General features: G+C 46.8%; 2 pseudogenes; one reads left to right on the forward strand and one right to left on the reverse strand.

The window, feature by feature from the left end:
- Positions 1-4,776: 4,776 nt before the first annotated feature.
- On the forward strand, positions 4,777-6,448 carry LOC136459821 (protein LATERAL BRANCHING OXIDOREDUCTASE 1-like; annotated as a pseudogene).
- Positions 6,449-7,003: 555 nt separating this feature from the next.
- Positions 7,004-10,334, reverse strand: LOC136459820 (cullin-1-like; annotated as a pseudogene).
- Positions 10,335-11,931: the final 1,597 nt, after the last annotated feature.

The raw sequence follows: 11,931 nt of genomic DNA on the forward strand, positions 1-11,931 counted from the left end.
AAGTTCCGACCACGATCCTTCCGGTCAGAGCCGACCGAACCTCTTGTATCCCACCTTCTTCCTCCTTCTCGTTTGTACCCCCACTATAGACTTTGAGCACCTAGGCTCAGGAATAAAGTCGTCGACCGACCCCGACTGGACATAGGGCACGTTGCCTGAACCAGTATAAATCCTGTGTCATTATGTGCTAGGCCACCTCCGATCATAACGTACAGCAAAACTACAAATATTTACTAGTTGACCACTTTCTGCACCGACAAGGTTTATACTGGTTCTTGGAGAATGTCCCTGCGTCCAGTTCATTGCTGCTGCTCATGTTATTAGCACTGAAAGTTCGTAGTATGGGTTACAAACGGTCGAGCGAGGGACATGTCCTAAGTCTCTGGTGAGAGGAGCGAACGGGTGCCGAGAGCTCAGTCGCTTCTTGGGTGTGTGCTTGAGTGTTCTGATCGGTTCGGGGTTCGATGGGTTCAAGTCCCCTTTATGGGATGCCCTGCTTTCCCTTTTATAGGCCAAGGGAAAGCACAGGTTACAGTGAAGGAAAAAGAGGAGAAGGAGAATGAGGAGTCCTCCAGGATTGCCGGGTCCTTCTTTTCCTTCACGCAGGTCCCACCGACCCTGTAGACATCAATAGGGATAGCTCCACGTCGTGCCCCTGTCCATCACTGGCGCCATGCGCAGGTGTCGTCTCCTGGTCGTGGTGCTCCACTTCATCCCGGCGGACGTCGTGGTGAACTAACACGCCTGTCAGTCCTCGTATGAGGGTTAGGCAGAACAACACCAGTACGCCCGACGCTGTTCCTGATGTGAATCACTAGGTATGGCCTGTCACGGCCATGAGTTATATCGGGCGTGCCAGTCACCTCCCTGGTGTCAAAGCTTTGACCCAGGCCCATTCGCTTGGACCTAGAGTGGTTGGCGGGGGTATGGGTCTTCGTCGGGCGAGACGGATCCCCAGGCCTCGAGGTCGGTCGAGGCGGAGTCCTCCCTAGAGGTCGGGTGAGGCGGAGCGCAAACCCAAGGGTTGAGCGAGGCGGAGCCCGCAGCCTCGGTGTCGGGGGAGGTGGAACTTGCCCTCAGAGGTCGGGCGAGGCGGAGCCCACCCCTAGAGGTCGGGCGAGGCGGAGCCCGCCCCCAGAGGCTGGGCGAGGCGGAGCTTGCGCACCTAGGGGTCGGTTGGAGCTGTAGTCGCGCTCTTGACTGCTCGGACGAATCGATGTTGATGGTTATTAGCTCCGCCTCTTCGAGTACCCTAGTATTGGTCCCCGACAGCCGCTGCTCTTGATCTCCCGCCTTTCGCCGGATCCGTGGTGGTGGTCGCCGGATCCGGGGCCGGATGGCTCAGATCCGGCGTTCCTAGTCCCCGCGCGACCATTTTTGTTGGCAGAAAAGTTTGAGCTCTAATGGGGAGGAGGAGAGAGAAGGGGAGGGAGGGGGAGCTGGAGCTGCTGCGGAATGCCTTTTTAAGCACCGCAGCTGGCCTCCGCCACCGCTAGCCGGAGAGCGGCGGCGGCGGCGGCCAGGGGAGCCGGCGTGGCCAGGGGCTTCGGCGACGGTGGCTAGTTTCGCCCCCCGAGTCCCACTCGATGATACTCATCAATAGAATAGAATTGGAGGGAGATAGAGATAGACATCGTGATGCTCATGGATGCCTAAAATGGTTTTGTTTTGGTTTGTTGCAGGTAGCCCATTGGCAGCCAGATCCAGCCCAGAGCTAAGTAGTAATCAGCCTAGCCCGATTGAAACAAGCAAACCAAATAAAGGCCAATTTTGCCTTTGGTTCGGATGCTCCAGTGTTGTGTGTTGGGTTGGAGCAGCGTCGTATTTTGCCATCACTAGCTGTTGTGCTAACAAGCGGCCCTCTGTGTGGCCCACCCACCAGGCCACCAACAAGCAGGGTTGCAAAGTCTAGTGTTTAGATACTGGCTCCAAATATTTCCCGCATAGAATTTAACATATACCAAAGGTTTAGAAGACCTTTGTCCTTATATATTTCTTGGAACAAGAAAAATAATAAAGAATAGTTAGGCTAAAACTCTTTTAGGAAAGAAAAGCAAATCCGTATAAATAATAGATGATACATATATCATAAAAAAAGGAATATAAAGCCGGTAGTCAGGATTGAACTCGTCTCGTATGTCCATTGGTGTTCTAAAAGTACCTTGTATTCCCAAATATGAAGAAGCGATTTGGGTTGACTTATAAATGTTATATATGGAGAAAGGACATTTCTTTGGTCAAAAAGATAAAAATAGTGACACTACAAATATAATGTTATATCTCAATATAGAAGATAAAATCATAGAAAATATTGACATATTTTTTGTTTTACTAACCCTAGGGATTAAATACATCCTTTGGCTCACACCGCTTCTATAGCAGAGACCAGCGGGTCGGGGGTTATATGGTCTAAACTTGAAGCCGTGCGAGGGTAGACCCTTTTTGGATTGAAAGACTTTTTTTATATATATTTCGTGTGTGTTTTCCATGAAAATAAACTGATTCATGTGATATATTCCTATGTTCTAAAGAAAGAGACCCTTAATCTTTGTTAAATTATTGAAAAAATAATAATATGGGTACCTATTTATACTATCTCTACGTACTTATTCGATACTTTGGAGCACCTTTTTTAGATATCTTCTGTATTTTTCTACCACTCAATTTCCCTTTACATCTCTTTTTATTTTTAAACCACCGTAAAACTTGTAGTGAGCTAGAATCAAATGAGTTCCCCTGAAAACTTTATTCAGAGACGCTTGTACAAAAGTAGACGAATCATGATCCACCAATAGCCTTGATCATCCCGAGATATTTTAATTTGAGTCCAATCTCGTAAAGTGGGGGAGATCGATGAAAGGATGATTGTATTTGACTATTTGAGGCCCCAAGTTTCCCAATCGAACTCTACTCTAGGATGAAATGATTAAACAACTGGCTGACCAACCACCCAAAGTGGTTCGTCTTGCGGAAGAAATAATGTCAAATCATGGAGCAAATACGACGGTCACGAAGCACTACGGCAGAGAGCTAAAGCGCATTGCCGCCCAGTAGCTATACGAGACAGCACTCATGTATGCGTGACCCTTTTTTGTTTCTTTTGGAGATTTCTAGAGACCCAAAAGTGAGGAGCACAGGCCCAAAGAGCTATATTCCTCACCTCCTTTGTGTCTGTGGTTGCCAGCTTCATCCTCGATTCGAGCATGCAGATTACTCCCTCTAATCTAAAATAACTATTTCAAGATTTATTTTTCTAAAATTTTGATCACATATATAAAAAATATATACTAATATTTATGATTTCCCGATTAGGATAGGACTACATCAAGGGTCAGCTTTGAGCCCTTATTTGTTTGCTTTAGTGATGGATGAGGTCACAAGAGACATACAAGGGGACATCCCTTGGTGTATGCTTTTCGTGGACGATGTAGTGCTAGTTGATGAAAGCCGGACATGAGTGAATCAGAAACTGGAGTTATGGCGGGAGACTTTGGAGTCCAAAGGTTTTAGACTTAGTAGAACTAAAATTGAGTATATGAGATGTGACTTCGGCACTACTACTCGGGAGTAGGAAGATGTTAGTTTGGAAGGTCAAGTAGTGCCTAGGAAGGATACCTTTCGATATTTAGGATCAATGCTACAGAGGGACGGGGATATTGATGAAGATGTTAGCCATAGAATCAAAGCAGGGTGGATGAAGTGGCGGCAAGCGTCTGGTGTCCTATGTGACAAAAGGGTACCACAGAAGCTAAAATGCAAGTTTTATAGGACGGCGATTATACCTGCTATGTTGTATGGTGCATAATGTTGGCCTACGAAAAGACGACATATTCAACAGCCAAGTGTCGCGGAAATGCGTATGTTAGGTTGGATTTGCGGTCATACAAGAAGGGATCGAGTTCGGAACGATGATATACGTGAGAGATTAGGGGTAGCGTCAATTGAAGAAAAGCTTATCCAACACCGGTTGAGATGGTTTGGACATGTGCAACGGAGACCTCCAGATGCACCGGTGCGTAGTGGAATCCTAAGTCAGGATAGTAACGTGAAGAGAGACAGAGGAAGACCGAAGTTGACTTGGGTAGAGGCAATAAAAGGAGACTTGAAAGGATGGAATATATCCAAAGATTTAGCCTTAGATAGGAATGCTTGGAAGACAGCTATTCACGTGCCTGAACCTTGATTGCTTCTGTTGGGTTTCAACTCTAGCCTACCCCAACTTGTTTGGGACTTAAAGGCTTTGTTGTTGTTGTTGTAATATTTATGATTTATAATAAATATTATTAGATTAATAGTAATTGAATATATTAGAATTATATAATAAATATGTTAGAAAATAAATATAAATTTTGATAATGCTTTTGTAAATCTAGTTAAACTTTTAAAAAAATAATTTTTCGAAATACAATATCTACGGTTATATTTTGGGATGGAGGAAGGACCGCCGGTGGTGGACTGGTCAGTGGACAATGCTATGGCTGTGAGTCTGTGACCTCATCAGCACACGCAGATTCTCTGAATCTTGGGTTCTTGTTTACGACCGATCATCCATCATCAGGTTACAATGTGTCAATGTCACATGCACGTCGTCAAGGATGATCATCGGTAACAGTATGTTGAATTGCTGTCTGCCTGTCTTGGTGATGCTGCCTGCCACCACTGAGCTATGACTATGAGCCTATGACTGAGCTCACATGCATGTGGCACAGGACTGCACTATGGCGGCAACTTGCTGATGATGCAGTGCAACAGTGGTCAATCACAGTCCATAATAGATGGCGCAGAGGCAGGGAGCATGGTAGGCCAGCCCAATGACACCTTCTCTCCTTTCACTAAGCTAGTGACCAAGTTGATGATCAAAGCAGGACAACCAAATCATTCCTCTTGTCAAAAGAAACGGACGGCTATGAAAAATCTTGCCCCCCCTATATATAGGCCACCTCCCACAAAGATTCAATGCAAGACAAGATCATCATCTTGGTATGCAAGCAAGATCTAGTACGTTGCATTGGAGCATATGCCATGGCTGCCGCTGAGATCAAGATCGGCCAGGTCGACGACGTCCAGGAGCTGCACCGGACGGGCCTGCCGATGGTGCCCGATCGGTACATCAGGAACGGCGACGACCGGCCGGACGGCGACAACGTCTGCGCCCTCGCGCACATCCCGGTGATCGACGTCGGCGAGCTCCCGCACGGCGATGAGCTGGACAAGCTCAGGCTCGCCTGCGAGCAGTGGGGCTTCTTCCAGGTGACCGGCGTTCTGTGACGGCCGGGTTCTTGATCGATTCATCGCGCGTCATGCTGAGATGGAATTGGTCTGCATGCGTGTGTGTAGGTTGTCAACCATGGCATCGCGCACGAGCTGCTGGACGAGATGGAGAAGCTGGCGAGGGAGTTCTTCATGCTGCCGCTGGAGGAGAAGGAGAAGTACCCCATGGCGCCGGGCGGGATCCAGGGGTACGGCCACGCGTTCGTCTTCTCGGAGGACCAGAAGCTGGACTGGTGCAACATGCTGGCGCTGGGCGTGGAGCCGGCGTCCATCCGGCAGCCGAAGCTGTGGCCGACGTCCCCGGCCGGGTTCAGGGAGACCCTGGAGGCGTACTCCGCGGAGGTCAGGACGCTCTGCGGGACGCTGCTCGCGCACATCGCCGAGACGCTAGGCCTGGCGCCGGCCACGTTCGGCGACATGTTCGGCGAGGCGGTGCAGGCGGTGCGCATGAACTTCTACCCGCCGTGCCCGCGCCCGGAGCTCGTCATGGGGCTCAGCGCGCACTCGGACGGCAGCGCGGTCACCGTGCTCCAGCAGGACATGAGCTGCGCCGGCCTGCAGGTGCGCAGCAAGGCCGGCGCCTGGGTGCCCGTCCACCCCGTCCCGCACGCCCTCGTCGTCAACCTCGGCGACACCCTTGAGGCGAGCAGAATTCGCATTTGGTTTCTGTGATTCTGTCAACAACACACCACTCAGACACTGACCACGCTGCTGCGTGTGCAGGTTCTGACGAACGGCAGGTACAAGAGCGTGGAGCACCGGGCGGTGGTGAACGGCGAGCAGGACCGGCTGTCGGTGGTGACGTTCTACGCGCCGGCCTACGTCGTTGAGCTGGGACCGCTGCCGGAGTTCGTCACCGACGAGGACGCCGTGCCGGTACCGGAGGTTCAACCACGGCGAGTACAGCCGCCACTACGTCACCAGCAGGCTTGAGGGCAAGAAGACGCTCGAGTTCGCCAAGATTAATCCGCCGGCCGGAGAGCACAACGGCACGGTTCCTGAGGAAACCTCAACGTAGTTGCATATGATTTGGTCAAGCTGCCTCTACCTGTGCTTGCAAGTTTGCAAAGGCAAACTACTGTACTCCGTATCAATCACCTTTCTTATCTGAAAACAAGAGTTAGTATTGTATTTGTATACAGTATTTGGTGTGTGTTGCTGAGTGCATCAGTCTGTGTCTTGAAACTGTGCAACACGTGTCAAAGCTGATCTTACGTCAAAGTACACAGGCAAAGCTGCTTTGAACTCTGGCCATCAAGTCCATGACCCTACATGGGAATGGGATGATCGGCCGAGCTTATCTCCTGAGATACCATGAACCTGAGGGGCAGAAGATAGATAAATGGGAACAGCACCAAAAGGCAGGAGAATTAGGCCGGCTATCGCTTTTCCAAAAGCTTGTGATATGTTTTTTTTTTTTTCCAAACACATCATCATTCTTGGAAGATAAGGGCGACAGAAAAAAAAGTGGACCTCCTGAGGGCATGTTCGATTAGTGTGGAATGAGGAAGGAATTATTTTTGCTGATCAATGTTATACAAATTAGACAATGGTTCCGGCTAGGAATCATTCAAGGTGTCTATTCTAAGGTAACCGCACAGGCCCTAAGGAAGACCAGAGGGAAGAATATGGGCATGCTTGGATAACTAATGTTATCCAACCGAATAGGATACCCATGTTCTAGACACGGTATCAGACCTGAAGGGGGCAATCTGTCATGAATCCGGCTTCATCAGAATTGGAGAACAATAATAAAGCCTGCAACACAAACACAAACACCAACGCAATTTATGGAGAAGGCAGACTAGCTAAGATTTGTCAACCAAAGATATCGAAACAGGCACACATCATTCATCCTACTGATCTCAAACAAATTGTGAGCAGGCATTCGCAACAATCTCCCCCCGGCAGTGAAGCACAAGTGACAGAGCGGACATTGGCATAGTATATGCTAGTACTAAGATGATAGTCACAGAAACGAGCATCTTGATCACAGGGATCAAGCATCATGTACAGTTCCAAGGGTATCGGTTCTTCTGCCAAATAACATGCAAGATGAGGCAAAAGGGTCAAGACGCTTGAGCTGACAGCCCTACATCCTGGGAATCACGAATGTCATCCGCATAAATCTCAACTGAATCGTGCATTCGTATCGGCAGCTAAATCTGCTTGTAACAAGTCTACGCTACGAGTAAGCTGGGTAGCTTTGAGCAGTACCAAAAACGAGCTGCAGCAAAAGTTGGCCATGTTCCAAAACTCTCCTGTATGTAAGCTGGGTCATGGATGGATGTTAGGTAAAGTTGCCTTCCCACTCCACTCGGTCCAAAGAACTGCTGACCGATCAACCAAGTGTCAAGCTACTGCATCTGCCAAGCAGTTCCTCCTCAACAGTCTGCATTGAGTGAAGGATTGGAATATTGGATCAGATGCAAGTTAGTAAAAACAAACAAACTAACCATTAAACTGTGGTACTGTAACAGGTAGCGCAATTGAATTTACCTTGTACGTTTCAAGCATCAGCTGACCACCGATTTGTTTCTCTGTCACGTAGTTGACATAAGTTTCCATCAATGGAGCATTAACAGCCTGCAATGAGTAAAATCAGCAAATTGTCTCATGTTTGTTGCATGCATGCAATGTACAGGATTCCAATAAAGCCTAGGCAACAGCAGATTTCACTTCCCTATTTAACACTTCACTCCATGATAGCCAAGTGTAGAGGGTGCATAAATTGGGAAATAAACAAGGAACATAAGGATTTGGAGTTCATAACGAAATGCTAGTCCAAAATCAAATTTCCTTGCCCACGTGCAAGTCTAGTAATGGTTGGGCAAGGAAACCAAACATAACAACAACAGCAGGATAAGCCTACATCAACTGTATGGTACTACTTCTAACAGAAGCAGGAGCGACAATTACGTGTTAACGTGACAGTAGAAAGAAACCTGCAAACAGAGCGGGTAGCTGTCCACACTTGAAATTTCCAGATAGTAAGCCAGCCTCTTGGTTTCCTGTTTCCATACTTTCCTCAACCTGTAGACAACATAATCAGCAGTGTCTACAAGCTGTAGAAGAACGGCATCAACTCATACAATATTATAAATATATTGACCTTAGCAAGGTAATCTGGCAAAGAGTAGTGCCTAATCCATTCAGAACTTCTCATGGAGTAGTAGCCATATGTTTCATCAAGAAAAGCATTTTGCATTATGGATTTGACTTCGGAACAACATATGCCATGCATAACATCGTGAAGGCTCGAATCCATCATGCTTCCATCACGTTCTCGTTGGATCTAGGATCAACTTGGATGTCATGTACAGAAGGAATGCGTTGAAGAAAAAAAAGGGTGAAAGATAGAAATTACCAGAGTAAGAAGAGCAGTTCTTGCTTCATCATTGAAGTAGGAAAAGACCTAGCAGATGGGCAAAGGACATAAGAAGTTGCAGACAGAGAAGTGGGTAAGCAGTCTTCACAAGCAGGAGGAAATGTGGAAGCAAAACATTTTCTTGAATAATACTCACCGGACCAAAGAAAGCAGTAGCAGCAGTATCGCTAAGTGATGGTAGTTTGTACTGCTCCACATAGCAGCGGTCCAAATAGCTGAAGAAGCCAGTTACACATCTAATCATGATGCAATAGTTTGACCACATTTTCACAAGCTCTCTGAAAAAGCTGTCATTTTGCTTGTGCATGAGATGGGGCAGAACCTAATAAACAAACAAGAGTGAAAAATGTCAAGCCAGGGGGTAAAGGAAGATATCCTTGCCAAACTCAATTAACTTGGTAAGCATCTCTAAACTGAATTGTACACAGATACATGGAGTATATCTGAAGTGGGGTATTTCGATAGGAATGATACCATGGTGGTTCTACAGTAAATCAGGGTAGTGTCTACTGTAATAAAAATGACATTACAGAGGGCACTACAGTAAAGCAGGGAAACCACAGTAATACATCTTCTGCTTTTCTCACTCTAATCCATATCTATTTTGTTTGTGACAAACTGTTTTTTTACTTTGTCAATGAAAATTTAGGTATGAGCCTCTCCTCCAGAATTCGTAAAGAAACAGTAATGTTTGTTATGTTTGTACATGACCAATTGACAATACAAATATGCACAGAAATTAGATTATTACACTTTCAAGTTTCAACCATAGTAGTTCAATACTGTATCCACTTTATTTATAATATTAGCACATGCCTATTTCACATCACATCAACATATCACAATCATGTGTAATTTTGTTGCGAAATGTATCTGCTTTTGTTGCTAGGGCAATTAGATACACAATGGCTTTTGCAGCAATTCCTGCCAGTGTCAGCTCCTCAAATCAGGGGCAAAACACAATAGTAAAAAAACCAAATAGTACTGTAGGTAATAAATATTCAGCAAATAGTACAAATGTAGATCTAAGCTTCATTTTTTACGAGCAGCAAAGCTCTGGTATAGTTGCTGTGGATCTATACTAAATACTATCATAGATTTATTAGCCAGGGTTTTAACTGAGGACAAATATAGCACTAACACAGAAATTGCCATGAAATAGCTCATGTGTCACAAGATTTCCCACACTGAAGCAGAGATATAAAAAAGCAAGAACTGCACCCACAGTGGTCCTTTTTCAGACATATGATTTTAGTCATCCCTTTTCAGCATTAGAATTCGAGATGTTCAATTCTAGAATATTTTACCTCAACTACAGTAGGTTATGGAGTAGAAACAAATAATAATAATTATAGTACCATTGTGCGGACACATTCTGCAAGCGTCATCCTGAAACCAGTTGTACATTTCTTGGCAGTAATGTTGTTTCTGCACAGCCATCTTGTAAGCACAACTAGAATAATAGAGGAACAAATGATGAGCTGCAGCTTTAAGTAGCACATGGATAATAGTAAAGATACATATTGCATCTTGAGGCTGTAGAAGCATACTCATAGTAGTTCATGTACTCGTTCACAGTAGGCCTTGTACTGGTGCACTCCAAAATCTTCGAGCATTTTAAAATCCCCTGTTCCAGGACTTTCCAGCCCTCCTCAAAGCTTAGGTGGCCGTTCATTTTGCTACTTTTGTCTCCAACGCAGCTGCAGTAGTTAAAAATGTATCAGAAGTGTTTTTTTTTTAGATTCAGCAATAACAGAAGAAATGAAGCAAAGATAGATCTTTTGTTATGCAAGTGCTCCAGGAACACATGGATTTCGCGTTGCAGATGTAATGATGAGTGACACATATGAACTGAGTACTATAAACTGCTATGTAAATATTTTGCACATATAAACCTATTTCTATCCAAATTGAGTTGCTAAAACTATCAACTCACAAATATGGCATACACAAGGAACTAAGATCGAGTAAGACTAGTTCCCAGACTTCAACATAAATTAGCATACATTATCAATTCACCAAACTTGAATAGTACAAGTACAATGAAGTTGTCAAGATTAACATGTTGATGTAATGGAGAAAAAAAACTAAGAGAAGATTAACATATTGATGAAACAACCATCACAAGGTATCAGTCAAGGCATGGGTAGATGATGCATTCGATAACACAATCTGAAGCTGAAACTCAGGGTACTAACTTGAAGGGGCTGACAGAAAGTAATAAAAGAGAAAGCAAGCAAGATATTGGCAGCCAATCAACAAAGCAAGCATACGCAATTGGATGATCACGTCTCACCGGACAGATTCGTTTGGTTTCGGTCTACTCAAATTCCTAGAAAACAAACAAGGTCAAGCATTCACCATACATCGCGACAGATTTCTGGCCACACAATTCCCACACACCATTGATCCCAATGTAAACAACCATAGGTTCATAGCAGGCGCGGACTAGGCCAGAGACACGCGTCACGGGGCTGTCCCGTTGAAACCCCAGACTTTGCAGACAAAGCGCAACCCCAGGCAGAGGGTGATTTCGCGCGGGGAAGAACGAAGGAGAGCCTAACCCTGTGACCCAGGCAGCCACGGGCGGCTGGACGGAAAGGCGCAAAGGAGGCTAACGGGCATGACTAGACGGAGGGATTCCGATTCGATCGCTCCGCTCCCGATCGCAGCGACGGGGAAGCTGGGGGAAACGAGGCCAGGCGAGCACCCGTCAACCGATGGTTTCCGCGAGGGGAGGGGACGACGAGGACGACGGCGAGGAAGAGGAGGAGGAGGCTAGTACCCACGGAGGTGGAGGCGTCGGTGAGGATCGCGCAGTGCTGCTCCCCGCCGGTGGCCGCCCGCCAGGTCTCTCTATCGCTCGCCGGCCGCGCGCGTGGTAGGACCGTGGGAGGGCAGCGGCGGCGGATGGGGGTGAGTGTTTTCAAGGGATTTCGTTTCTTCTCCCCCTGTCGGTTTTTTCTCTCTCTCTCTCTTTGTTTGCCGCTGCTGCGGAAAAGGTGGAAAAGGCTCGGTGGTGGTGCGGCCCGGCCCGGGGGCTCCGGGTCTAGACTGGAGTCCGGAGGGCAGCCGGCAACGGCCTCGTCCTTTTTTCTTTACTTTTCCATGATAGAAAAATGCAGCGGCCCAGTAGTTCAGGGCATGTTTGGAAAAGTTGTCTGGCCCACACAGTCCCATCGAATCAGCACTTAGGCGACGTTTGGTCGGCCGCCGGACGGCCGACACCTAGTTACTGTTCATCGAAGCTATTTTTTTTCTCCTCCTTTCCT

This window comes from Miscanthus floridulus, chromosome 6 (genome assembly GCF_019320115.1).
Source record: "Miscanthus floridulus cultivar M001 chromosome 6, ASM1932011v1, whole genome shotgun sequence".
NCBI lineage: Eukaryota > Viridiplantae > Streptophyta > Magnoliopsida > Poales > Poaceae > Miscanthus > Miscanthus floridulus.